Source organism: Aethalodelphis obliquidens, unplaced genomic scaffold (genome assembly GCF_003676395.1).
Source record: "Aethalodelphis obliquidens isolate GAN/ISIS:26980383/991018 unplaced genomic scaffold, ASM367639v1 scaffold48, whole genome shotgun sequence".
NCBI classification, from domain to species: Eukaryota; Metazoa; Chordata; class Mammalia; order Artiodactyla; family Delphinidae; genus Aethalodelphis; species Aethalodelphis obliquidens.
Window position 1 is genome coordinate 13,543,678 of NW_020837992.1, and position 27,209 is coordinate 13,570,886.

The following is a 27,209-nucleotide window of genomic DNA, read 5'->3' on the forward strand; positions in this document are numbered from 1 at the left end:
AGTCCTAAATTATGCCACCACAAAAAAAAAAAAAAAAACATACACACACACACAGTGGAAGAAGAAATGACAAAATTATCAGCTGCAGATAATATTGCTACCTGGAACGTCCAGTAGCATCAAATGAAAAACTACTAGACCTAAAAAAAACAAAAAGGGCAGTAACATGTTTGGCTTGAGGAGAGAAAACCAGGCCAAAAAGCCACAGGTTTCCTATAAACCAGGAATAACCACTTAGAAATGTACTTTTTAATAGCTCCCATTCACAACCATTCACAATGGCAACAAAAACTATGAAATATTTAGGAGTAAATTTCAAAAAATATTGACCAGACAAAACTCTACAACTTAACTGAAGGCCATTAAAGAAGACCTAAATTGGATAAACATATAAATCCAATGTAAGGCAATCCCAATCAAAATATCAATAGATAAAGTGATTCTAAGGTTCACTTAGAAGATGCACAAGAACACCCAGGATATTTTAAAAGAGAAAAATAATCAGTGAGGCTTACCTTACATCTAACAATAAAGCCTAATAAAAAGCAACACTATGGTCCGAAGAAAAGACGAATGAATTAATGAACAAAGATGAATGAAATAATGCACAAAACAGAGGGTTCAAAAGCATGTGAATTTATGTAATTTAGGATACTTTAAATCAGAGGGATAACAAAAGTTTTAAGTTTTTTGAATTAAATCAGATGTACCTACACAGATAAATAAAAAAATTCTAGAAGGATTAAACATTTTTTAAAAACTATATGAAAGAGCTAGAAGAGGGTAGAATGTCTTCATATGATTGGGATTAGGAAGGCAGTCTAAGCAAGATGCAATATCCAGAAGGCTTTAAAAATAGTTCACATTTCACCTCATAAAAGTTTTAAACTTATATACAAAAAACAACAAAAGATATAAGCACATTTAAAAATAAACAACTGACACGGAGGAAATATTTGCAACATACATAATAAACAAAGCCCAAAATCCATAATACACAACAAATCTTCCCCCAGGTCAATTTAAAAGACAACTCAATATAGGCAAAATGATAAATGGGTAATTAACAGAGGAATACAAGTGGCCAACAGAACTACATTGTGCTTAACTTCACTACAAATCACTAAATTGCAAATCAAGACAATGTTATCTACATATGCTCTATTTTTTGTCTGCAATACTGACAAAAATTAATTTGACTGATAATACTGGGTGTTAAAAGGGTGTGCAGAAACAGGAATTCTCAAATCACTGGAAGTGTACAGTGGCATGGTTTTGGGGACAGAGCAATTTGGCATTTAAGGCATAACTGCGGTTTTTGGCATTAAGAATGTACTCTTTGCAATGGAAACTGGTTGAATCAAGCTATACACGACTGTTACAGAAATCCCTATGGAAATGCATTCCCTACTTTTCACTTTATTACCTTTCACCAACATACAATTAACTTACTGGTTGATGTCATTTTATCCACATTCTTTATAAGTCTAATAGTAGACACATCAGCTTTTAGAACTTTAGTACAACATGTATTTTAACACACGAAGGCAACCTTAAACTACAAAATAATCACGTTCGTTTATCCTTCAAACAATTTAATAAAATTAACTTGTGAATCAAAAGTCAGTATCTGAAAAATAGATGCCAATGAAAGAATACACCAGAAGAACTGTCTGCTCTTTGGCCAAATCAAAAAATAAGACTCACTGTACGGTACTGGTTGAACCATCACCACTCAGAGCAGCCTATATCTGTCAAAATTTTTAATGCACCGAAGTTTTGACCTCATAATGGTTCTCTTAGGAAATCTACCTGACAAAAATTCTCATACAGGTATGCAATAAATATATATACATGAAGAGTCAGCACAGCATTGTAACAGCAAAAAATCATGTACATATATATTTGTTTATCAATGGGAATATGGCCAATTAGAATATATCCATAGTACAAAATACTATGTAACTATACACACTGACATGGAATTCAACATATGTATACCTCATACATTAAGTTAAAAACAAAAGCAAGTTGTAGAGCAAAATGTATAATGTGATCGACCTCTTTTAAGCAATTAAAAAGGAAATCCAAATCCAAATTCCGTGTTTTAGCCACATTTGCCATCTTTATCAATCTTGGCAACGCATTCTAATTTTAGAATCTTTTCAGTAGCCCATCCTTCTACCTGGAACAGAATGCTCTCTTCTTCCACTATATTCCCACAGCTAGCTCCTTCATGCATTCTAACAAAATTCTAACTTTGTCATTCTCTCAAGTCTTCCCTTGTTTGTTTGTTTTTCACCATTACACTTTTATAGCCTCTAAGCTCCTTGAAAGCAGGGTAGTTACCTATCTTATTCACCACAATATTCCCAGTACCTTGCAATGTGCCTAGCGTATAATAGTTAATAAGTATTTGCCGAACAACTCAACAATGGTGATGACTACATAAAGAAAGGAGCTCAAATTAGGCAACCTTAACATTTCATATTTTCATGACTAAAAAAAAAAGTCAATTCAAATTAACATGAGAAAAGATAAAACAAAAAGGAAGATTTATCAGTTGGTCTATTTTCTATGTGCAGAGAAAATAGTTCTATGTTTCTGCATGGTGAGGGCTTTCTAAGCAAAGAAATCTGTCCTTCAAAGGACAAGCTTTGAAAACTTATAGATAAGAGATTCACCTCTCTAGGGTATGTGTTTATATTTCAGGGTGGGACAGCTGTGAGACTATAGAGACATTCCAGGGGTTGTAAATTCTGAGACTCGTCTAATTTTCCCCCCAGAAGCATTCATTTAATAGTCCAAAGATTAAGAATCTAGGATCTTCCCCTTCCGTAACCAAAGAAAATTTGTTTTTATTTGGGAGCAAAGGTCTCTCTCCCTCTCTCAGAAGGAGAGCTGGGCAACTGGTATACAAGCACCTAGAATCAAATTTTGGGGATTCATCACCTACTAAACGAACATCCCATTCTCACTGCATCACTCTAGGGGTGAAGAACTGGGGCAAAAGGGAACTGATGTGGTTACTACTGTAAAATCTATCCTGGCCCCAGGAATTTTGTCTACTTTCAGGATAATATGAACAAATATAGATATCAAAATTTTATCATTCTAACAGAATTTGATTGGTAAAACATATCCTGTAACTCAGGCTTTAGGAAGAGTGACAAATTTTTTTAAATGAATATACAAATTATTTTGTCATTAATCCCCAACTTAGAAACTAAAATTTCCACTTTAAGTTTTTCCATTAAAAACATACATACTTAAGTTATATGTCTAAACTATTGGAAAATTTGTATTTGTATACTAATTTAATTACATTATGGATTAGTCTTTTGAAGACTCATCTAGGGACTTAGACACTAATCATAACATCGTCTCACATAAATATTCTCTTAATAGTACCTAGCAAAGTAATGTAAAGGATCCCCAAAGTGCCATTTTTATCCCACCTCTCATCTATAATCCTCAAATTGGCTGAGGGGAGTATTAAAAACCCATAGTCTAGTCTATAGACGTTAGATGTGGCAAATAGCAGGTTTCACATGAAAAAACTAAGGACAATACTAATACAGATTCCATTAAACTCTTTGAGACCTCCAAGACCCTCAAATTCCTTGACTGGGCCATGCATTTGCTCCAAAGATCATTCTCTGGCTCCCCTAGAAGGAAAAACAGATCCACTAAACCATAAATTCTTCAAGCATAGAGTCAGAGAACTTCATATTTTAGGGATATCCTTGTTACAGTACAACAAATGAGACAACTAGAAAGCAGAGTGTTTTTGGAACTGGATCAACCTGAGTTTGCATGCTAACGCTGGCTGTTACTGGCTATAGATCCACAAGCATCTCAGTCTCTCAATGCTTTTTTTTTTTTTAATCTGCAAAATGACAAAACTTTTCAGTGTCATTGGTAAAGCTGAATGAGATGTTCATATAAAATGTCTGGCATTTTATAAATGATAACCCATAAAACTGAAAAGATATAATTTCCTTTATTTCAATAAATAGGAATTATTATTTCTTAGGCCCCCAATATGTAAAAGACTAGGGGAAAAAATGACTTAGCTACCCCCTAACTTATTAAAAATAAAAATTTTTACATAAAACCCCTTTCAAAAATAATAATTTTATTATTTTAGAAAGGAACTCAAGAATGCTTGATCATGTGCCTCATGTGATTAAAAAAAGAAAATCAATCAACAGGCTTATTTGTTCCCAAGACTACTTATTTAAGGCCTTTTCTATAACAAACAGAAGTTGCCAGAAAGGGCAGATATCTTTGTCAGTTGTTTACTGCTAGTCACCTGTATGTAACTGAATACTAAGAGTAGTTCCTGGAAGCTTAAGGAAAAGAAAGAAGTATTAGATAGAGACATTTCTGGCTCAAATCCCATTAGAAACTTATGAATTCTTTATAAAAGGGGCACTAGGTGACATAAAGAAGGGCATCTTTAACCACAGCTTTGAAGAACATTTAGAGGCATTCAAATGGATGTTTCTTGAATTATCCTTCTCTTTCCCCAAACACAAATATAATCGAGAAGATTAATATAGGCCAGGTACACTGCTGTCTGATCATTAAGGATACAGGGCTAAAGTGTAGGGAATCTATACGGTCTTTACACTTTGGTCAGACTCCTAATAAACCAACGTGTCAAGTCTCAAAGACTCCCTGACACATGCTGGGTCATAAAAAACTCATAACTCCATTCTCAATAAAAGCCTCAAGTGTACATTTTCTGTAGTACAGGTGAAAGAAGAATTCTTATCAAACAGCAGATACACAGGCAAAAGGGCTGACACTGTGTTGTAAAGTTTTAGGACTCTAAATTGTACTCTCACCAGAGTGTAGCTATTCAAAGTAGCCACCAGGGAGATTCCAGAATGAATAAAAACACTCTTCCCCAAAAAAGAGCTTTAAATGTAACTTATTTTGAGCTAAAACCTCAAAGTTCTGCGCCTAAAAATGTTTACCAGTTGTTTTAATCATAAAAATTACCTGGTCTATTCAGAGTATTTGAAACAGAACTACAGTCTAACGTGCTTGAGCTATAAATATACCCCCACAAAAGAACAAAGAGTTAACAAAGAGTTAAGGTATATGAAGTTACTTATAGAAATGTCCATTCATACTTTGAAGAAAGATTGATGTATTAGTTTCCTGCAACTGCTGAAATAAATTACCACAAGTTTTGTGGTTTAAAACAACAGAAAATTCTCTCGCTCAGTCCTGGAGGCCAAAAATCCTAAATCAATATCACTGGGCCAAAATCAAGGTGCTGGCAGGGCTGTGCATCCTCCAGAGATCTTATGGGAGAATCTGTTCCTTGTCTCTTCCAGATTGGAGTAACTGCTGGCATTCTTTGACTTGTGGCCACAACATGCCAATCTTTGCCTCTGTGGTCACATTGCCTCCTCCTCTCCTGCATGTAAACTCTCTCTGCCTCTCACTTACAAGGACAAATGTAATAACATTTAGAGCTCACCCAGATAATCCAGGGTAATCTCTTTATATCAAAATTTTTAACTTAATGACATCTGCACAGACCCCCACCCCCAAATAAAGTAACAACACAGATTCCCGGGATTCGGATGTGGGTATCTTTGGAGGGTCCATTTTTCAGCCTACCACAACTGCCAAAAGTAAAAGTAACTATATAACTAACTCCTCACAGTCAATACTTCTGTCTTTATCCTGTATATGATTTGTTTCCTTAATTTGCTTTTTAAACTGTGAACCATGTATCAGAAAATACAATCACTTTAAAATTTCTTAGATTATCCCATTTTCCTATAAAGCATTTTTCTTCATTTGTTTGAGATTTATTTCTCTACTATGAAACAAAAACTATGAAACTCTTTTTTTGTAACAAGAAATTTATCTTTTTCTTCCATAGTTATTGCCATCTCTGAACATAAAGTAAATAAAGGTCACATCAAATTAACTCTCCCAACCTTTAGCATTTTTCTTTTCCTCTTGCATTACATTATACAACATGTGAATGAGCAAACGATTTGTTCCTTAATTAAAACACTGCTTGCTCACAGGATACAGGTGTTAGAAATTTATTCAAGACTAGGCAAACCAGGGTGCAATAATTCTGAGTAAGCAATCCAACTGCCATCATAACATTGCCTGCAATAGGCATCACCTCATAAAAGCCACTCACAGCAGTTTAATCTAACGCTACAGCTGTAAGACAGACATTAATTTCTGTAAGTTTCTAAAAACACAAAGAAAGTGTTCTTTATTGGAAAAGTTGTCATTGTACTAAACATCTGGAATAAAAAGCTAAATTACTTTTGGTAACCCAATAGCTTTATTTTAAAAGGTAATATAATCACTTCCTAATTGAATTATATCTTTCCACGCTGTGGAACACAAAGCAGGAACCTTTCAAAGGTGATTTACCATATCTTCATTATCCAGTCTTAATTAAGTTTCTGAGTACTACTGGTAACAGACAATGTTTTCTGGTCTCTATATAAAATTAAGTTATAGTTACAGGAAAAATAAACGTTTTAAGATTTTTTTAAAGCATTTAAAATGCAGATCTAGATAATTTAGTGTGATCTGTGCCCTCCTATAATACTTCTCATCACTATCTCATCTTCTCAAACACTACTCCTTCACTTTCCCCACCCCCACAGATTCTTTCTTTCTTTTTTTTTTTTTTTGCGGTACGCGGGCCTCTCACTGCTGTGGCCTCTCCCGTTGCGGAGCACAGGCTCCGGACGCGCAGGCTCAGCGGCCATGGCTCACGGGCCCAGCCGCTCCGCGGCACGTGGGATCCTCCCGGACCGGGGCACAAACCCGCGTCCCCTGCATCGGCAGGCAGACTCTCAAACCACTGCGCCACCAGGGAAGCCCCACAGATACTTTAATGGCCCAATTCAGTCTCTCCCCAAGACTTCAGAAAGCACCTATCAAGGGCTATTAATAGCCAACACCAGTTATATCAGCAGCAGCCTGGTTTCCCTTCCGTCCCTCTGCCTACCCATATGAGACACTAACAGACCGATCCATAATGAAAAACAGTTGAGTTCAAAAGTTTAGGAAACATTTGAGAGCTACCACAGCACATGATGGAAATGAGACCCTCCATGAGTTTACTGGCTAGTGGGCCCTGAACATATTTTCAACACAGTTTGATAAATGCTACAAGAGCACAAAGAAACCTGGAGAAAGACATTCCTCCTTGGAGGAGGAGAGTTGACAGTTAAGTGGAAGTTAACCAACTGAGGAAAGGAAAGCAGTCCTGAAGGACCAACATAAAGCAAAGGCACAACTCAGCATGGTGTTTGTGAAACTCCAAGTAGTTCACCATTAAATTGGTGATAAGAGGGAGAAAGGGAGTGGCACAGAGTGAGGCTGAAGAATTAAACTGCGGGTGAGACCAGGGAGGCCCAATATGACATGCAAAGGTGTCAGGAGAAATTCACAGTGCAATGACAAGAGCAGATTTGCATTAGGACAAAAAGACCAACTCTGGCAACAGTGGAAGATGAGGGAGGCATACTAGTTAAAGGCTAGTATCCAAATAAGAAATGCCTAGAATGGGGCTGGTAATAATAAGGACTTAGGAGGGACAGAGCTGAAAAATACTGAGAAGGTAAAATACATGGGATATAGGAAATAAGAAAAGAGGAGAGTAGAGCCACAAGCTTGTGGGTTTTTTAAGATGTTGACGCTAAGAAAGTGAGATAACAAAACAGGAAATGGTATTTTCACCACTTCTACTCAAAGTATTTTTGGAAGTTCTAGCCAGATCAATTAGGCAAGAAAAAGAAATAAAGGCATCCAAATTAGAAAGGAAGTAAAAGTATCTGTTAACAGATGCCATGATCTTATATGTAGAAAACCCTAAAGATTCCACCAAAAAAATGTTCAAAACTGAACTGATGAATTCAACAGTTGCAAAGGGGGGAAAAAAAAATCAACACAAAAATCAGCTGACCTTCCATATACTAACAATGAACAGTTTGAAAAAGAAATCAATAAAACAATTCCATTTACAAAAGCATCAAAAAGAATAATACTTAGGAATAAATTTAACCAAGGAGAAAAAAGATTTGTACACTGAAAATTACAAGACACTGCCAGAAGAAATTAAAGACATAAATAAATGGTAAGATATCCCATCCCTTGTTCATAGATCAGAAGACTTAATACTGTTAAGATGACAATACTACCCAAAGCAATCTACAGATTTGGTACAATCCCTAACAAAAACTCAACAATATTTTTTGCAGAAAAAATAAATTCCCTCTAAAATTCATATAGAATCTCAATGGACCCCAAATAGCCAAAATAATCTCGAAAAAGAACAAGTTGGAGGACTCATACTTCCTAATCACAAACTTGCTACAAAGCTACAATATTCAAAGTAATTTGGTGCTGGCACAAAGGCAGACATACAGACCAACCAATGGAATCGAACAGAAAGCCCAGAAGTAAATCCTCATGTATTATGGTCAATTACATTGACAAGGGTGCCAAGATCATTCAATGGGGAAAGATCAGTCTTGTCAACAAAAGTTACTGGAAAAAAATGGCTATCTACCCGCAAAAGAATGAAGTTAGACCCCTACCTTATCCCACATAAAAAAATTAACTCAAAATGGATAAAAGATCTAAATGTAAGAGCAAAAACTATAAATCTCTTAGAAGAAAACACAGGGGAAATTCTTCATGACACTGAATTCGGCAACGATTTTTTTGGATATGACACAAAAAGCATAGGCAACAGAGCAAAAACTGATAAATAGGACTCTATTAAAATTAAAAACGTTTGCACATCAAAGAACGCTATCCTCCTGTTACTGGTGGTTCTGAATGTTAGATCCCCCCCACCCCCCAATGAGGTCAAAAAGTACCTAAGTACATGACTGGAAAAATAGGGGACAGAAATCAGGTACTGGCAGTTTTTCCATTTTCATTTGTGTGTGAATTTTTAATATAAATGAGAGGACATAAAGCATTAATGCAAGTCAAAATGTCTCAGCCGTTCAACTTTATAACAATTATAAATAAACCTGTTAAATTTTTCTGGACAATGCCAGCATTTGGATTCTTTTAAAACGAGTAAATTTCTTACTGACTGCAACTAAATAGTGTTTGTAGCATTTTTATCATATAGTAGATTCCATTCATTCACTATGCTTTTCTGAGTTGTCCTATATGCAAGTACATGTTTTTAATGTTGTCTGTCTTCTGTGCTCTTCCTGTAAGTTTGCTATTAAAATACATTAAACTATTAAATAAATAAATAAAACATTATACTAGGTAAAATAAGCCAAACACAAAGGAATGAAGATTGCGATTCCACTATATGAAGGACCTAGAATGGTCAAATTCATAGAAAGTAGAATAGTGGTTACTAGGGACTGGGGGTGGGGGTGGATTGGTAATGAGTAGTTACAGTGTAGGATGATGAAAAGGTTCTGGAAATAAATAGTAGTAACAGTTACATTAACAGTGTTAATGTACTTACTGCTACTTCAAACTATGCTTAATAATGATTAAAAATGGTAAATTTTACATAGTATATATTTTACAGCAATAAAAAAATATTTTAAATGTTTTTTAAACAGGAAATGGTATGCATCTTCTAGGAAGGGATGAGAAGGTGAATTCAGTTCTGGACTTGTTGCACATAAGGTACATGCAAGGTCATCCAGAAGAATAAACCCATCTGAAGAAAGGTTCTGGTGGGAAATTTCAGCTTATATTAGCCAAAACTATAAGAGAAAGGAACTGCGCAGTATAAAAAGAAAAAGTGGAGTAAGGGTCAAAGGAAATTCTGGGCTTGTTAACTGAACTCACAGGTGTAGGAACAGAAGTAGTTAAAATTATCCCACCATATATCAATCTTTATGGATTATCTGCAGCTGGTTCGAAAACAACTCATCAGCAATAGGAAGAAACCTACTGGTGAACCTCAACCCTGCTATAAACTACTCTTTGGAGATACTACAAATATCAAAGTATAAAATCCTGCCAGGGTTGAAATAAAGTATGTACCTATTTTGTACCATTCTGTGAAGAATATATGATAGCTGTTATTGATTTTATAATAGAAACAAGAATGCCTAGCCTATCCAACCCACATTTCTAACAATAAAAGAAAAACTGCAGATTGTTTCTGAGGCGCAATAAACATTAATCATAACTTACCATAAAAAGGCTAATTTCCTTTGGGCTGCAATATGATATCAATTTAAAATACAATAAAATATTCCATTTGTAAATTTTTAGCGGCTTCTGAATTAGGTCTCCAACTGTGGCAGGCTGAATAATGGCCAGAATTTGTGAACATGTTACCACACGTGGCAAAAAGGACTCTGCCAATGTGATTAAATCAACAATCTTGATATGGGGAGTTTATGGATTATCTGGATTTGGCCCAGTGTAATCACAAGGGTCCCTAAAAGAGAGAAGGCAATGTGATGGAGGCAGAGGTATAGGTCAAAGAAAGAAATGTGAAGATGCTATAGTGCTGGCTTGACGATGCAGGAAGAATTCATGAGCCAAAAGGGTGTAGGCAGCCTCTAGAAGCTAAAAAAGAAAAGGATATGAATTCTCCCCTAGAGCCTCCAGAAGGAACACAGCCCCGTCAACACCTTGATTTTAATTCCCCAAGACCCACTGTGGACTTCTGGCTGTCAGAACTGTAAGATAACAAACTTGTGTTATTTTTAAGCCACTATGTTGTGGTAGTTTGTCACAGCAGCAATAGGAAACTAACGTACCAGCTGAACCCAAATTGTAAGCGAAAGTCAAAGGCAGGGTGGGACAAGGTGGAAAAAATATGAACTTCAGCTTACTTGCCCAATAAAGTCTTATCTTCTGCCAGAAGAAAATTAATGTATTCACAGGAAAAACAACCTTAATCTAGAGATGTAGTTCTCAAATTTGGCTGCATACAGGAATCACCTGGAGAGCTCTGATACAATTTTGATACCAACGTCCCACTTCAGAGCAACTGAATCATTATTTCTGGGGCTCTTGGTATGGTTAGAAAGCCAACCGGATGGTTTTTATGTATAGCCAGGGTTGAGAACTGTTCTAGCTAAAGATTAGTTTTAAGTGACCTTAGGAAACTCCTGGCATTTCCAAATGATACTATAAGTTCCTGAAATTGTTCCCCAATAAAGATGTGGTTTACCATTCATTCATTCATTCATTTATTAGTTTAATGTATGTTTTGTTGACTTTACATTGGACAGAAAATTATATAAGATGCTGCCTAGGCAAATTCTTAAAAGTGTAATTACTGGATCAAAAACCAGGTAACTTCTTTTATTCAGACAAATACTGCTAAATTGCTAGACCAATGTACCCTTTTACCAATTAAGAATTAGCAACACTGTTAAAAAGCCTGCCGAATCTGATCGGTGGGAAATGATATTTCATTGTTGTTTTAATTTGCAAGGCTTCAACCATGAGTGAAGCTGAGTATCTTTTCAGAGCTTTGTTGGCCATTTTTTGGGGGGGGGGGGGTCTGTCAATTACTTATTCATATCCATTTCTATTAGTTTTTTAAAAAATTAATTTGTAAGAACTTTTTCTGTTAAGGAAATTGACCTTTTGCTTGTCATGACTGTTAAATATTTTCCCCCAGTTTGCTGTCTTTTGCCTTTGGCTTCTTTAGGCCATAGATTTTATTTTTTATATATTTTTAATGTATTTATCTTTTCCTCTATGGCTTCTTTGGAAAGCTAATTCATACTCTAAAATTGTACACAATATCCACCATCCACCCATACTTTATTCTAATACTTTCAGAATTTCATTTTTTACAAAGGTTGGGACCTGTTCCCCTCCACAGAGCCCCCCGCCAACATCACTGGCAATTGTCCCAACATCATTTATTGTTTAGTTCATCTATTCTCCACTGATGAAGTTATCATGCTATCTTTTAACTCATTATAAAGATGGGAAAAGAGGGGGAAAAAGTATATATGTGAGTATATATACATATTTGCTTATATAATGTGTGTGTGTGTGTGTGTGTGTGTGTGTACATGAAAAGAGTACAAGCTTAACACACGAACTTCTTACATGGTCAACGATAAATGTGCTGCCTAATTCAAGTATAAAGAGTTTACAAATTCCTGTAAGGTTACAGAAAATGTACTAAGCATTAGGCACACTGTCTCCTTTCCCTTCCCCAAAACAACACAACTGTCACCAGGCTGACTTCCTCAAAAGCAGTGAGGAATAAAGGCCCCCTGCAGTTTTTTCCCCAGTGGTTGTACTCAGCCTTGCAAAATATTTGTTGCCACTAGGTGGAGACAATTTGATAATAGGAAGATCGGTTACTGAAACAGGAATAGCCACAAATCTTCTACAAATATACTCAAATAGTAACGAAGGTCTGCTTCCAAATTCTTGGGTGAACTAAGGCTAGTCACTTTAACTGAGGATCTAGTTTCCTTATTTGTTAAGTTTAAGAATTTACATTAAGTAATATCAAGAGCCCCCTTAGCTCTCATATTTTGTGGATCAAAAAGCTTGCTTAAGAACTTCCGTGGTGGCGCAGTGGTTGAGAGTCCGCCTACCGGTGCAGCGGACACAGGTTCGTGCCCCGGTCCGGGAAGATCCCACATGCTCCGGAGCGGCTGGGCCCATGAGCCATGACCGCTGAGCCTGCGCGTCCAGAGCCTGTGCTCCGCAACGGGAGAGACTGCAACAGTGGGAGGCCCGCGTACCGCAAAAAAAAAAAAAAGCTTGCTTAAATATCCTTAATAGTACAAAGCCTAACACAGTCGTGTCCTCTTGAGCTAAGAAGGTATTCTACCTTTAGCAACTTGAACACTTCAACCAACCTCGACCAGTCGTTTCCTCCACTCTTTTCTTTTCAAAGCAGGTCAAAAAGAGGCGTATTGTGCATTAAAGTTCACACGTCTAGCATTCCAAGTCATATACAAAGCTTTCTGCACTTTTTTCCTTGTCTTAAAGAAAAGAGCTGATACCATAGCTCTCCACATTCATCTGGTATGCTTGCATACATATTTTAAACAGTGAGCTAGCTATACATTTTCCTCTGAACTGGTATCTTTGTGCTAGAGGCTGTACGTGTGGCGGGTTTTGTTTGCTTTTTCCTCCTGTTATTTTTTTCTTCTTTGCTCCATTTGGTCAGAACCTCCCATTTTTGTTGATTTCCTGAATTCTTAGTTGTCTGTCCCTCTGACAAGACAGTCCTTAACAGTGGCACTTTACCTCCTGGTTCTCATCTGCCAGTCTGGATTCTCTAACTCTTGTAACATGTATCAACCTCTGCTTGCCTAAGGGGTTCCCAGTCAACTGCTTCAACCAATTATTTGAATCTAGCGACCTACTGCCAAACTACTGACTCACTAGTACTATAGTTTAGACCTCAAACTCTAGCATAATCTAGGTCCTCAGCCCTGAACATGCACCAGCTCTATACCACAAACTAACCACATTCTTAGAGAGAGATTAATTTTCATTCTCCCCATGCTACAAGACCAAGAGACACAAAGGACATTGATAATTTGCTGAGCAGAGCAGAAAAATTCTGAGTTCCTAAGTAGAGCAAGAGGGAGTACCAACTTCACTTCACATCCGTACCCAGATTACAGGAAACTGTAAACAGGGGAGCATACTGATGTGTGTAACCAGCTTACTACTGACTGTGGACTGTTGCTCTATGCCATCAGCATACATGGTTGGCTCCCAATAAAAACCTGCAGATTTAACGGCAGAAACAGATTTGTATTTCTATTTTTGAGAGAGAGATATGAAACACAAGCAAAGCATAAAGCAAAGCTTAAAGATTTACATATGCTTATCATTAATGGCAAAGCTAAAAAGAGAATTCTAGTAACTAATGACTTTTAGTCCAAAACCCAACATGTCAGAATAGATGTTAACAACTTTTTTTTTGGCTGCACTGCACAGCATATGGGATCTTAGTTCCCCGACCAGGGATCCAACCCACGCCCCCTGCTTTGGAAGCTCAGCATCTTAACCACTGGACCGCCAGGGAAGTCTGACGTTAACAACTTTTGAAAAGTGGTATACCAAGGTTGTCATCCTTTCTTGGGAAGAGAAATGCCTATCAAGTGCAGATTCCTGTCAGAAGCAGCAGAAGTGCTGATGAACACACATTAGGTTTAGCAAGTAACAACGTACAAAGTAACAGCAACATTCCCTGTGTCACAGAAAATATACCAACAGGGTCTAAATTTCTGACAAGGGCAGAAAAGAAAAAATAAGATTGAGAAAGATAAGAAAGCTGAAGGCTGATGCCTCCACATTCTCCCAACAGCAACTGGAATAACCCTTTCAGAAAACAGCTAGGCAATCCATTTCCAGAGATACAAAACATTCATATTCTTGCACCCAGTAATGCCAGTCCCAGAAAATAATGCTATTAATAATAATAGGTAACATCTACAGAGTATTTACCACTTTATATGAAATCTTGCTTAATTCTAACAACCCTATGAAATATGTACTATTACTGCCCACATTTAATAAATAAGGAAATCAAGCCAAAATATAAATAACTGAATAAACAAACAAGCAAGCAACTTGTTTAAAGGTCTCACAGGGTCAGAGGAAAGACTCAAACTCAGGTCTATCTGACTAAGAAAGCCATGCCTTTAACTACCACGCCAATTATTATTATTACTACTACTACAATAATAATGCCATCAGCATGGAGACATCTGCTGCAATATCAACATCGGGAAATTTCTTCAATCATTAAAAATAACAATTATTAATACCATATGCAATAAGTAGTAATACTTGTAAGGTAAAGAGATGAGAGAGGCCACTAACTTGCATTTGTGCTACAATCATAGCTATGTAAAAGTTCTATTTTAGAAGATAACACGGAGTTGCTGGAGTTTGTAGAGGGGGTTTCCCTCTATTTTTCAACTCCCATTACTATTATTACCAAAATACAACAAGCACAGATTTTAACAGTTTTAAAACAATAGATAAGATTGGAGAAGTAAAGAATGTGTTTCTGGTGTCCCTTTACTTAGGGTAGATTTTCTTTTGCAGAAAAGCAACTGTTATGGAAAACAGTAGCAGCCAGACAGGGATTCAGGAGACCTCAATTCTCATTTTGGGCTCTTGATACAATTTCAAAAGGTAAACTGATTTCTCTTCTGCCCCTATCTCCTGGTTTCTGCAACTTGCATCAAAAAGAGTTTAAAACTGGCAAAAAGCAGCTCCTGCAGTTTCAAAGGCCGGGGTCTTAGATGAAGAAAAAAGAAACCAGAAACTTTAAGGATAGAAAGATGTCTTATAGCTCTAATAAATATAAAGATTAGCATAACCTCTAGATTCATAAAAGCAGCAAAAATCTGGCATAGCTCATATACACGAGAAATCAACATGACTGAGCAAGTCGATATATACCTCTCATCCTCTTTATCTGTAAAATGAGCATGTTTTAGGTGATATATATGTGTGTGTGTATACATATATTTTTAATGTCCATTACGGCAGAGTTCCTGGTTAGCAATTTAAAAAGATATTCAAATATGTATACATTAAAAATATATAGACATATGTATATGTCTATTAAGGCAAAGTTACTTATTAGCAATTAGACTTTGAAAATCTTAATGTGAGTTCTTCAAACAACCAATGTTAAAAAAAGAAAACCATAATAATACTACAGTAAAGAAGAATTTAAGTAGCGAAAGCAGCAAAACCCTTTCTCTCCTAAGGAAAACTGATTCAATATTATTGAACAATAAACGGAAAGGAAAACTAACAGTAATTTGATACAACAGACACTGTTTTACTGTTTTCAGGCACTTTTTAAATATAGTTTTCCCTCTACCTCCACTTTTTAAACAAAATCCTGTAAGTCCATGGCCCTTAACTTTTCTGAGTCTATATGCCCCTTGAGAATCTGATGAAAGCTAGGAACTCTCATCTCTGGGGGGTGGGGTGCAGAATACAAAAAAAAAAAAAAATACAAAAGAACACACAAGCAAAATTCCAGACTACTCATGGATCCTTAAGAGATCCTTGGACTGAAGGTCAAAAACACTTGCTACACACTGTCTAAAAAAGAATTCCAAATCTTAAACAGGGAAACGGAGGCTACCTTCTCTAACTGCTTCTCAGTTTTCTTCAGCTGTACTGCACAACAAGCCACTGCCATCAAAGACAGGTTTATTTTAAGCAAAAATAAATGAATGGGACCCAATCAAACTTACAAATTCTTGTACAGGAAAAGAAACCATAAACAAAACTAAAAGACAACCTATGGAATGGAAGAAAATATTTGCAAATGATGCAACTGACAAGGGCTTAATTTCAAAAATATATAAACAGCTCATACAACTCAACAACACAAAAACAAACAACTGAATTGAAAAATGGGCAGAAGACCTAAAGACACATTTCTCCAAAGAAGACATACAGATGGCCAACAGGCACACGAAAAGATGCTCAACAATGCTCAACATGGCTAACTATTAGAGAAATGCAAATCAAAACGACAGTGAGACACTACCTCACACCAGTCAGAATGGCCATCATAAAGTCTACAAACAACAAATGCTGGAGAGGATATGGAGAAAAAGGAACCCTCCTACACACTGTTGGTGGGAATGTAAGCTGGTACATCTACTATGGAGAACGGTATGGAGGTTCGTCAAAAAACTAAAAATATAGAGTTGCCATATGATCCAGCAATCCCACTCCTGGGCACATATCCAGACAAAACTATAATTCGAAAAGATACATGCACCCCAATGTTCACAGCAGCATTATTTACAATAGCCAAAACATGGAAGCAAGCTAAATGTCTATAACAGATAAATGGGTAAAGAAGATGTGGTATATATATACAGTGGAGTACTACTCAGAGATAAAAAAAAGAATGAAATAATGCCATTTGCAGCAACATGGATAGACCTAGAGACTATCATACGAAGTAAAGTCAGAAAGACAAATACCATATGATATCACTTAAATGTGGAATCTAAAATGTGACACAACTGAACCTAGCTATCAAACAGAAACAGACTCACAGACATAGAGAACAGACTTGTGGTTGCCAAGGGGGAGGGGAGTGAGGGAGGGAAGGATTGGGAGTTGGGGTTAGCAGATGGAAACTAGTATATATAGAATGGATAAATAACAAGGTCCTACTAACTATATTCAATGTCCTGTGATAAACCATAATGGAAAAGAATATAAAAAAGAACATATGTATACATATAACTGAATCACTTTGCTGTACAGCAAAAATTAACACAACATTGTATATCAACTATACTTCAATTAAAAAAACACAGGTTTATTCTTGCAAAGATAAACTTATGGAGACAATAGGTACTACTTGTTAATTACTTCCATCTGGTTGCCACAATGAATGTTGTACTTCCCTACCATCAACATAAAGCTAAAAGGAACCTTAGGATCCAACCACAAGAAAGTGTATAAATACACTATGGTACATCCACCTGAAATATTATGTAATCATCAAAAATGTTACCAAATTGGTTATGGCATAGAAAATGTTAGTGATATCTAAAGTTAGATTTTAAAATAAACATAAATTTAAGTCTATATACAAAAGACAGTTAAAACTATGTTTCAAACAAAACAAAAGCCAAAGGCTAAAATTTATTTCCAAAGGGAAATACATCAAAATTTAAGAGCAATTAAAACTGAGTATTGAAAGCATGATTTTTTCCATTTCTTAAATTTTCCAGTAAAAAAATTTTAATTAAGTGACAACTGAAAGTTATTATATTTCATTAAAAAGACAACTTAATTCATGGATTTTTTTCCCATTCTTAGCTCTTAATTACTTTTCAAAGGACTAAGCACTATTTTGCACATAGGGATTAAAACTAAAAACAATACATTTAAGAAGTGAATGACAGCTTCTTGACTCTGTAAAACTGTTTCTTTCTCACTGGCACAACCGTATTGTCTTAATTCTCCTAAATCAATTATTCCAGTATCCTTGACTCAAAGGCTTCAGAATAAAGTAAACTGGAATTGACAATCATGTTATTTAAATTATACAAAACTGTAACATTAAATTTTCAAGTTATAGAGACTTCTCAGGAAAAAAAAATATTTCAGGACACTAAACTGATAAATTATGACTAGTTAACTCAAACTGGTAAATGAGACCCACATCTGAATACAAACATAACTGATCATAATAACATTAAGAATGGAGAAATTTAGTCTTAATATTTTAGACAAAATTCAACTATCAATATTTGAGAGCCTTTAACATGCTTCCATTACTTTACAATCACAAGAGGAAACATTCCTAGAGAACAGTACCTCACAAAAATAAAAAAGCATCTTTCCACTAATTCTATGAGGCATGCTTTCTTCACAAATATGTCAGTTAAAAATTTTAAGATCGACACTGAAGATAGTGGAGTAGAAGGACGTGCTCTCACTGCGAGAGCACCAGAATCACAACTAACTGAACAATCACTGACAGGAAGACACTGGAACTCACCAAAAAAGATACCCCACATCCAAAGACAAAGGAGAAGCCACAATGACGTGGTAGGAGGGGGGCAATCACAATAAAATCAAATCCCATAACTGCTGGGTGGGTGACTCACAAACTGGAGAACACTTATACCACAGAAGTCCACCCACCGGAGTGAAGGTTCTGAGCCCCACGTCAGGCTCCCTAACCTGGAGGTCCGGCAACGGGAGGAGGAACTCCTAGAGAATCAGATTCGAAGGCTAGTGGGATTGGATAGCAGGACATTGACAGGACTGGGGGAAACAGAGACTCCACTCGGGGAGGGCACACACAAAGTAGTCTGCATATCGGGACCCAGGGGAAGGAGCAGTGACCCCACAGGAGGCTGAACCAGACCTACCTGCTAGTGTTGGAGGGTCTCCTGCAGAGGTGGGGGGTGGCTGTGTCTCACCATGAGAACAAGATCACTGGCAGCAGAAGTTCTGGGAAGTACTCCATGGTGTGAGCCCTCCCAGAGTCCGCATTAGACCCACCAAAGAGCTGGGTAAGCTCCAGTGTTGGGTCGCCTCAGGCCAAACAACCAAAAGGGAGGGAACCCAGCCCCACCCATAAGCAAACAAGAGGATTAAAGTTTTACTGAGCTCTGCCCACCAGAGCAAAACACATCAGTCCCTCCCATCAGGAAGCTCGCACAAGCCTCTTAGATACCCTCAGCCACCAGAGAGCAGACAGCAGAAGCAAGAATTACAATCCTGCAGCCTGTGGAACAAAAACCACATTCACAGAAATACAGGCAAGATGAAAAGGCAGAGGTCTATGTACAAGATAAAGAAACAAGATAAAATGCCAGAAAACCAACTAAATGATGTGGAAATAGGCAACCTTCCAGGAAAAGAATTCAGAATAATGATAGTGAAGATGATCGAAGACTTCGGAAAAAGAATGGAGGCAAAGATAGAGAAGATGCGAGAAATGTTTAACAAAGACCTAGAAGAATTAAAGAACAAACAGTGAGAAAAATTAAAGAACAAACATACAATAATGGAAATGAAATATACACTAGAAGGAATAAATAGCAGAACAACTGAGGAAGAAGAACGGATAAGTGACCTGGATGACAGACTGGTGGAATTCACTGCCACAGAACAGAATGAAGAAAAAACAATGCAAAGAAATGAAAACAGCCTAAGAGATCTCTGCGACAACATTAAACACAACAACATTCTCATTATAGGGGTCCCAGAAGCAAAAGAGAGAGAGAAAGAACCTGAGAAAATATTTGAAAAGATTATAGTTGAAAATTTCCCTAACATTGAAAAGGAAACAGCCACCAAGTCCAAGAAGCACAAGAGTCCCAGGCAGGATAAACCCAAAGAGAAACATGCCGAGACACATAATAATCAAATTGGCAAAAATTAAAGACAAAGATAAATTACTGAAAGCAATAGGGAAAACAACAAATAACATACAAGAGAACTCCCATAATGTTAACAGCTGATTTCTCAGCAGAAACTCTACAAGCCAGAAGGGAATGGCATGACATATTTAAAGTGATGAAAGGGAAGAACCTACAACCAAGATTACTCTAACTGGCAAGGATTTCATTCAGATTCCATGGAGAAATCAAAAGCTTTACAGACAAGCAAAAGCTAAGAGAATTCAGCACCACTAAACCAGCTCTACTACAAATGCTTGTAGAGCATTTGGAACTTCTCTAAGTAGGAAACACAAGAGAAAAAAAGGACCTACAAAAACAAACACAAAACAATTAAGAAAATGTTCATAGGAACATACATATCGATAATTACCTTAAATGTGAATGGATTAAATGCTCCAACCAAAAAACACAGGCTTGCTGAATAGATACAAAAACAAGACCCATATATATGCCGTCTACAAGAGACCCACTTCAGAACTAGGACTGAAAGTGAGCGGATGGAAAAAGATATTCCATGTAAATGGAAATCAAAAGAAAGCTGGAGTAGCAATACTCATATCAGATAAAATAGACTTTAAAATAAAGAATGTTACAAGAGACAAGGACACTACATAATAACCAAGGGATCAATCCAAGAAGAAGATATAACAATTATAAATATATATGCACCAAACATAGGGGCACCTCAATACATAAGGCAACTGCTAACAGCTATGAAAGAGGAAATTGACAGTAATACAATAACAGTGGGAGACTTTAACACCTCACTTACACCAATGGACAGATCATCCAAAATGAAAATAAATAAGGAAACAGACGCTTTAAATGATACAACAGGCCAGATAGATTTAATTGATATTTATAGGACATTCCATCCAAAAACAGCAGACTACACTTGCTTCTCAGGTGCGCACACAACATTCTCCAGGATAGATCACATCTTGGGTCACAAATCAAGCCTCAGTAAATTCAAGAAAACTGAAATTGTATCAAGCATCTTTTCTGACCACAACACTATGAGATTAGAAATCAACTACACGGAATAAAACGTAAAAAACACAAACACACGGAGGCTAAACAACACATAACTAAATAACCAAGAGATCACTGAAGAAATCAAAGAGGAAATCAAAAAACACCTAGACACAAATGGCAATGAAAACACGACAATTCAAAACCCATGGGATGCAGCAAAAGCAGTTCCAAGAGGGAAGTTTATAGCTATACAAGTCTACCTCAAGAAACAAAAAAAATCTCAAATAAACAAACTAACCTTACACCTAACGGAACTAGAGAAAGAAGAACAAACAAAACCCAAAGTTAGCAGAAGGAAAGAAATCATAAAGATCAGAGCAGAAATAAATGAAATAGAAACAAAGAAAAGAACAGCAAAGATCAGTAAAACTAAAAGCTGGCTCACTGAGAAGATAAACAAAATTGATAAACCACTGCCAGACTCATCAAGAAAAAGAGGGAGAGAACTCAAATCAATAAAATTAAAAATGAAAAAGGAGAAGTTACAACAGACACCGCAGAAATACAAAGCATCCTAAGAGACTACTACAAGCAACTCTATGCCAATAAAATGGACAACCTGGAAGAAATAGAAAATATGAACAGACCAATCACAAGTAATGAAATTGAAACTGTGATTTAAAATGTTCCAACAGGGGCTTCCCTGGTGGCGCAGTGGTTGAGAGTCTGCCTGCCGATGCAGGGGACATGGGTTCGTGCCCCAGTCTGGGAGGATCCCACATACCGCAGAGCAGCTGGCCCCGTAAGCCATGGCCGCTGAGCCTGCGCATCCAGAGCCTGTGCTCCGCAACGGGAGAGGCCACAGCAGTGAGAGGCCCACGTACCGCAAAAAAAACAAAAAAAAATGTTCCAACAGGTCTTCCCTGGACGGGTTCGTGCCCCGGTCCAGGAAGATCCCACATGCTGCGGAGCGGCTGGGCCCGTGAGCCATGGCCGCTGAGCCTGTGCGTCCGGAGCCTGTGCTCCACAACGGGAGAGGCCACAACAGTGAGAGGCCCGCGTACCGCTAAAAAAAAAAAAATGTTCCAACAAACAAAAGTCGAGGACCAGATGGCTTCACAGTCTATCAAACATTTAGAGAAGAGCTAATACCCATCCTTCTCAAACTCTTCCAAAAAACTGCAGAGGAAGAAACAATCCCAAACTCATTCTATGAGGCCACCATCACCCTGATACCAAAACCAGACAAAGATACTACAAAAAAAGAAAATTACAGACCAATATCACTCATGAATATACATGCAAAAATCCTTAACAAAATACCAGCAAACAGAATCCAACAATACATTAAAAGGATCATACACCATGATTAAATGGGATTTATCCCAGAGATGCAAGGATTCTTCAAAATACGCAAATCAATGTAATACACCATGTAAACAAGCTGAAGAATAAAAAACATATGATCATCTCAATAGATGCAGAAAAAGCTTTTGTCAAAATTCAACACCCATCTATGATAACTCTCCAGAAAGTGGGCATAGAGGGAACCTACCTCAACATAATAAAGGCCATATACAACAAACCCACAGTAAACATCATTCTCAATGGTGAAAAACTGAAAGCATTTCCTCTAAGATCAGGAAAAAGACAAGGATGTCCACTCTTGTCACTATTATTCAACAGAGTTTTGGAAGTCCTAGCCACTGCAATCAGAGAAGAAAAAGAAATAAAAGGAATACAAATTGGAAAAGATAAAGTAGAACTGTCACTGTTTGCACATGGCATGATACTATACACAGAGAATCCTAAAGATGCCACCAGAAAACTACTAGAGCTAATCAATGAATTTGGTAAAGTTGCAGGATACAAAAGTAATGCACACAAATCTCTTGCATTCCTATACACTAATGATGAAAAATCTGAAAGAGAAATTAAGGAAACACTCCCATTTACCACTGCAACAAAAAGAATAAAATACTTAGGGGAGAATAAGGGAGAATAAAATACCTACCTAGGGAGACAAAAGATCTGTATGCAGAAAACTGTAAGACACTGATGAAAGAAATTAAAGATGATACAAACAGATGGAGAGATATACCATGTTCTTGGACTAGAAAAATCAATATTGCAAAAATGACTATACTACCCAAAGCAATTTACAGACTCAATGCAATCCCTATCGAATTACCAATGGCATTTTTTTACGGAACTAGAACAAAAAATCTTAAAATTTGTATGGAGACACAAAGGACCCCGAATAGTCAAAGCAGTCTTGAGGGAAAAAATGGAGCTGGAGGAATCAGACGCCCTGACTTCAGACTATACTACAAAGCTACAGTAATCAAGACAGTATGGTACTGGCACAAAAACAGAAATAAAGATCAATGGAACAGGATAGAAAGCCCAGAGATAAACCCACGCACATATGGTCAACTAATCTATGACAAACGAGGCAAGGATATACAATGGAGAAAAGATAGCCTCTTCAATAAGTGGTGCTGGGAAAACTGGACAGCTACATGTAAAAGAATGAAATCAGAACACTCCCTAACACCATACACACAAAAAAAAACTCAAAATGGATTAGAGACCTAAATGTAAGACCGGACACTATAAAACTCTTAGAGGAAAACATAGGAAGAACACTCTTTGACATAAATCACAGCAAGATCTCTTTTGATCCACGTCCTAGGGTAACGCAATTAAAAACAAAAATAAACAAATGGGACCTAATGAAACTTAAAAGCTTTTGCAAAGCAAAGGAAACTACAAACAAGACGAAAAGACAACCCTCAAAATGGGAGAAAATATTCACAAACGAATAAACGGACAAAGGATTAATCTCCAAAATATATAAACAGCTCATGCAGCTCAATATTAAAAAACAAACAACCCGATCAAAAAATGGGCAGAAGACCTAAGTAGACATTTCTCCAAAGAAGACATACAGATGGCCAAGAAGCACATGAAAAGCTGCTCATCACTAATTGTTAGAGAAATGCAAATCAAAACTACAATGAAGTATCACCTCACAGCAGTTAGAATGGGCATCATCAGAAAATCTACAAACAACAAATGCTGAAGAGGGTATGGAGAAAAGGGAACCCTCTTGCACTGTTGGTGGGAATGTAAATTGATACAGCCACTATGGAGAACAGCATGGAGCTTCCTTAAAAAATTAAAAATAAAATTACCATAGGACCCAGCAATTCCACTACTGGGCATATACCCAGAGAAAACCATAATTCAAAAAGACATATGCACTCCAATGTTCACTGCAGCACTATTTACAATAGCCAGGTCACGGAAGCAACCTAAATGTCCGTCGACAGACGAACGGATAAAGAAGATGTGGTACATATATACAATGGAATATTAGTCAGCCATAAAAAGGAATGAAATTGGGTCATTTGTGGAGATGTGGATGGATCTAGAGACCGTCATACACAGTGAAGTAAGTCAGAAAGAGAAAAACAAATATTGTATATTAACGCATATATGTGGAACCTAGAAAAATGGTACAGATGAACCGGTTTGCAGGGCAGAAATGGAGACACAGATGTAGAGAACAAATGTATGGACACCAAGTGGGAAAAGTGGCGGGGCATGATGGTGGTGGTGGTGGTGTGAGGAACTGGGAGATTGGGATTGACATATATACACTAATATCTATAAAATGGATAATAAGAACCTGCTATATAAAAAAATAAAATAAAATTCAAAAAAATTGTTCATATTTACCCACAAAGAAACAAAAAAGCTTTTAAGATCAAGGATAAGAAATTAAATTCATTAGAACTAAACAACATAAAAAGAAACTAAATTGAATTATTTGCAATGAGGTGAATGGACCTAGAGACTGTCGTACAGAGTGAGGTCAGAAAGAGAAAAACAAATACCATATGCTAACACATATATATGGAATCTTAAAAAAAAAAAATGTGTCTGAAGAACGTAGAGGCAAGACAGCAATAAAGACACAGACCTAGAGAATGGACTTGAGGACGTGGGGAGGGGAAGAGTAAGCTGGGACGAAGTGAGAGAGTGGCATGGACATTTACACACTACAAAGGTAAAACAGATAGCTAGTGGGACGCAGCTGCACAGCACAGGGAGATCAGCTCCGAGCTTTGTGTCCACCTGGCGGGGGGGGGGGAGATAGGGAAGGTGGGAGGGAAGCGCAAGAGGGAGGAGATATGGGGATATAAGTGTATGTATAGCTGATTCACTTTGTTATACAGCAGAAACTAATACACCACTGTAAAGCAATTATTCTCCAATAAAGGTGTTAATAAAAAAAAAACTAAACAACAGGTATAATTTCTAATCTTGCTAAGTGTCTTTTTAAAAGCACAGAGAGGGACTTCCCTGGTGGTGCAGTGGTTAAGACTCCAAGCTCCCAATGCAGAGGGCCCAGGTTTGCTCCCTGTTCAGAAAACTAGATCCCACATGCACGCAGCAACTAAGGGTTCACATGCCACAACTAAAGCGCCCACGTGCCGCAACTAAGTCCTGACGTAACCAAAAAAATAAAAGCACGGAGATTTTCTGTAATTGATATTATAAAACAACATAAATAAAACAAAATCAAAAGAGGTAATTTCCAGTCAAAATAGTAACAGCATCTATTTCTTCTACTCCCTTAGGCCCCTGTCATTTAAACAATCTGCAAAGTGGTAGTTCTGTGCCTAAGTGTATAAATTTGGGGTATTGTCTCATGACATAAGATATTTAGCCCTGGTGAAAGGAAATTAATGAAGCACATCAACCTTAACAGACAGTTATTTAAGGAGATTGGGAATACTACACTATTGACCAGACTTGGGAAAAGTAGGGTTATAGGACATCTACAACTCCTCCCACACTCCATTTCACCCTAAAAATCTTCTTTTAAATATGGAGACTCAAAAACTTGAAAGTAGACACACAACTATGCCGCAGATCAATCTCTGTCTTTCTCTCTTTCAAGATCCATGCCACAGATCAATCTGTCCCTCTCTCTTTCTTCAAATACACCCTCTTACATTTACAATGCTCTTTACATTACCTCTTAAACCTTTACAAATAACATGGAAGGTCAACGAGAGTGCTATTTTTTATTATTATTATTTTTATAGAAAAGAAAACAGAAAGGCCAAGAATCTTGCTAGTAGTGGAACCAGACCTAGAAACCAAGCCTCCTGCCTTCAATTCTGAAGCTCCTTCTACTATACACAACACTACCCCTTCTGTAATACAGGAAAGCCTACAAAACATTTGGCTGGATTCCAAGACAGCCGTCCCAGACTGAATTAGACTCTATACAGACAGCTGTCCCAGACTGAATTAGACTCTATACAGACAGCCGTCCCAGACTGAATTAGACTCTATACAGTAAATAGTGTAAATAGTGAGGATTTAATGCAATTACTGGCATGGAGGCATACATCTTTTTATAAGTGAAAAATCAGTTGGTTTTAAGTTAAATCAACATAGTCTGTGTATGGTGGGGGAAACACGCAGAATACTCTTCTAAAAAAGAAGTCGAAATGAAGTATGCAGATTTGCACATTTTACAATAGCTAATAGAGGTAGTGTAATCAACACAGTGAGTAGAAAAAAGAAAACAGTAGACAGCTAAAAAGAACAATGTAAATAGAAACTGCATGATGTTTTTATTTTTAAGAAATAAAAGGAGGGGCTTCTTTTCTTCCTCCCCCCACCCCAAAATAATTTGAGATTTTAGAACATTAGGCTCTAAAATGAGAAGTAGAAGAGGATGTTATTTAGCCATCAAACAAAATCCCTGCCAAAACTGCTGGATCTGGAATACAACACATCAGAAATCCAAAGTCCTATTTGTAGATCAGTTACTTGTACTATATAGTTTATATTAACCAATTATTTAAATCTTTCAATTCTCATATCTATAAGATCATAACACTCTAGCCAAACTATTTTCTAGTGACCTTGGAAGGAGGAAACAATGTCTACAAAGGTAATGAGCAATACTTTAATTCCCATTATCCACTGCAAAAATGAATATTCCTCAAACATCTTCTATGTGTGAAATACTAGGCTAGGCTATAAGTACAGAGAAAATGATGGTCTTTATAATCTAGAAAAATAAAGCACAGAGAAATGCTTAACTAATGACAATAACTGCATGATAAATCTGAGGCATCTCAGAGAAACAGCTTTCATAGGACAGCAGTCAAACAGAATGAAATTGGATTTGATCAAGATACCAAATAAAAACAGTAGTCATTAGGTTTAGCTGGGAAGAGAAGAGGCAAGTAGGCTGCTATGTCCTTTGGGTTCCCAAAGCATATC

At 36.9% G+C, this 27,209-nt stretch overlaps 1 protein-coding gene across 1 annotated transcript in view; it reads right to left on the reverse strand.

Moving 5' to 3' along the window:
• RNF2 (ring finger protein 2) overlaps positions 1–27,209 on the reverse strand; it is a 55,655-nt gene that overhangs the window by 23,506 nt on the left and 4,940 nt on the right. The gene's annotated exons all lie outside the window — the stretch shown is intronic.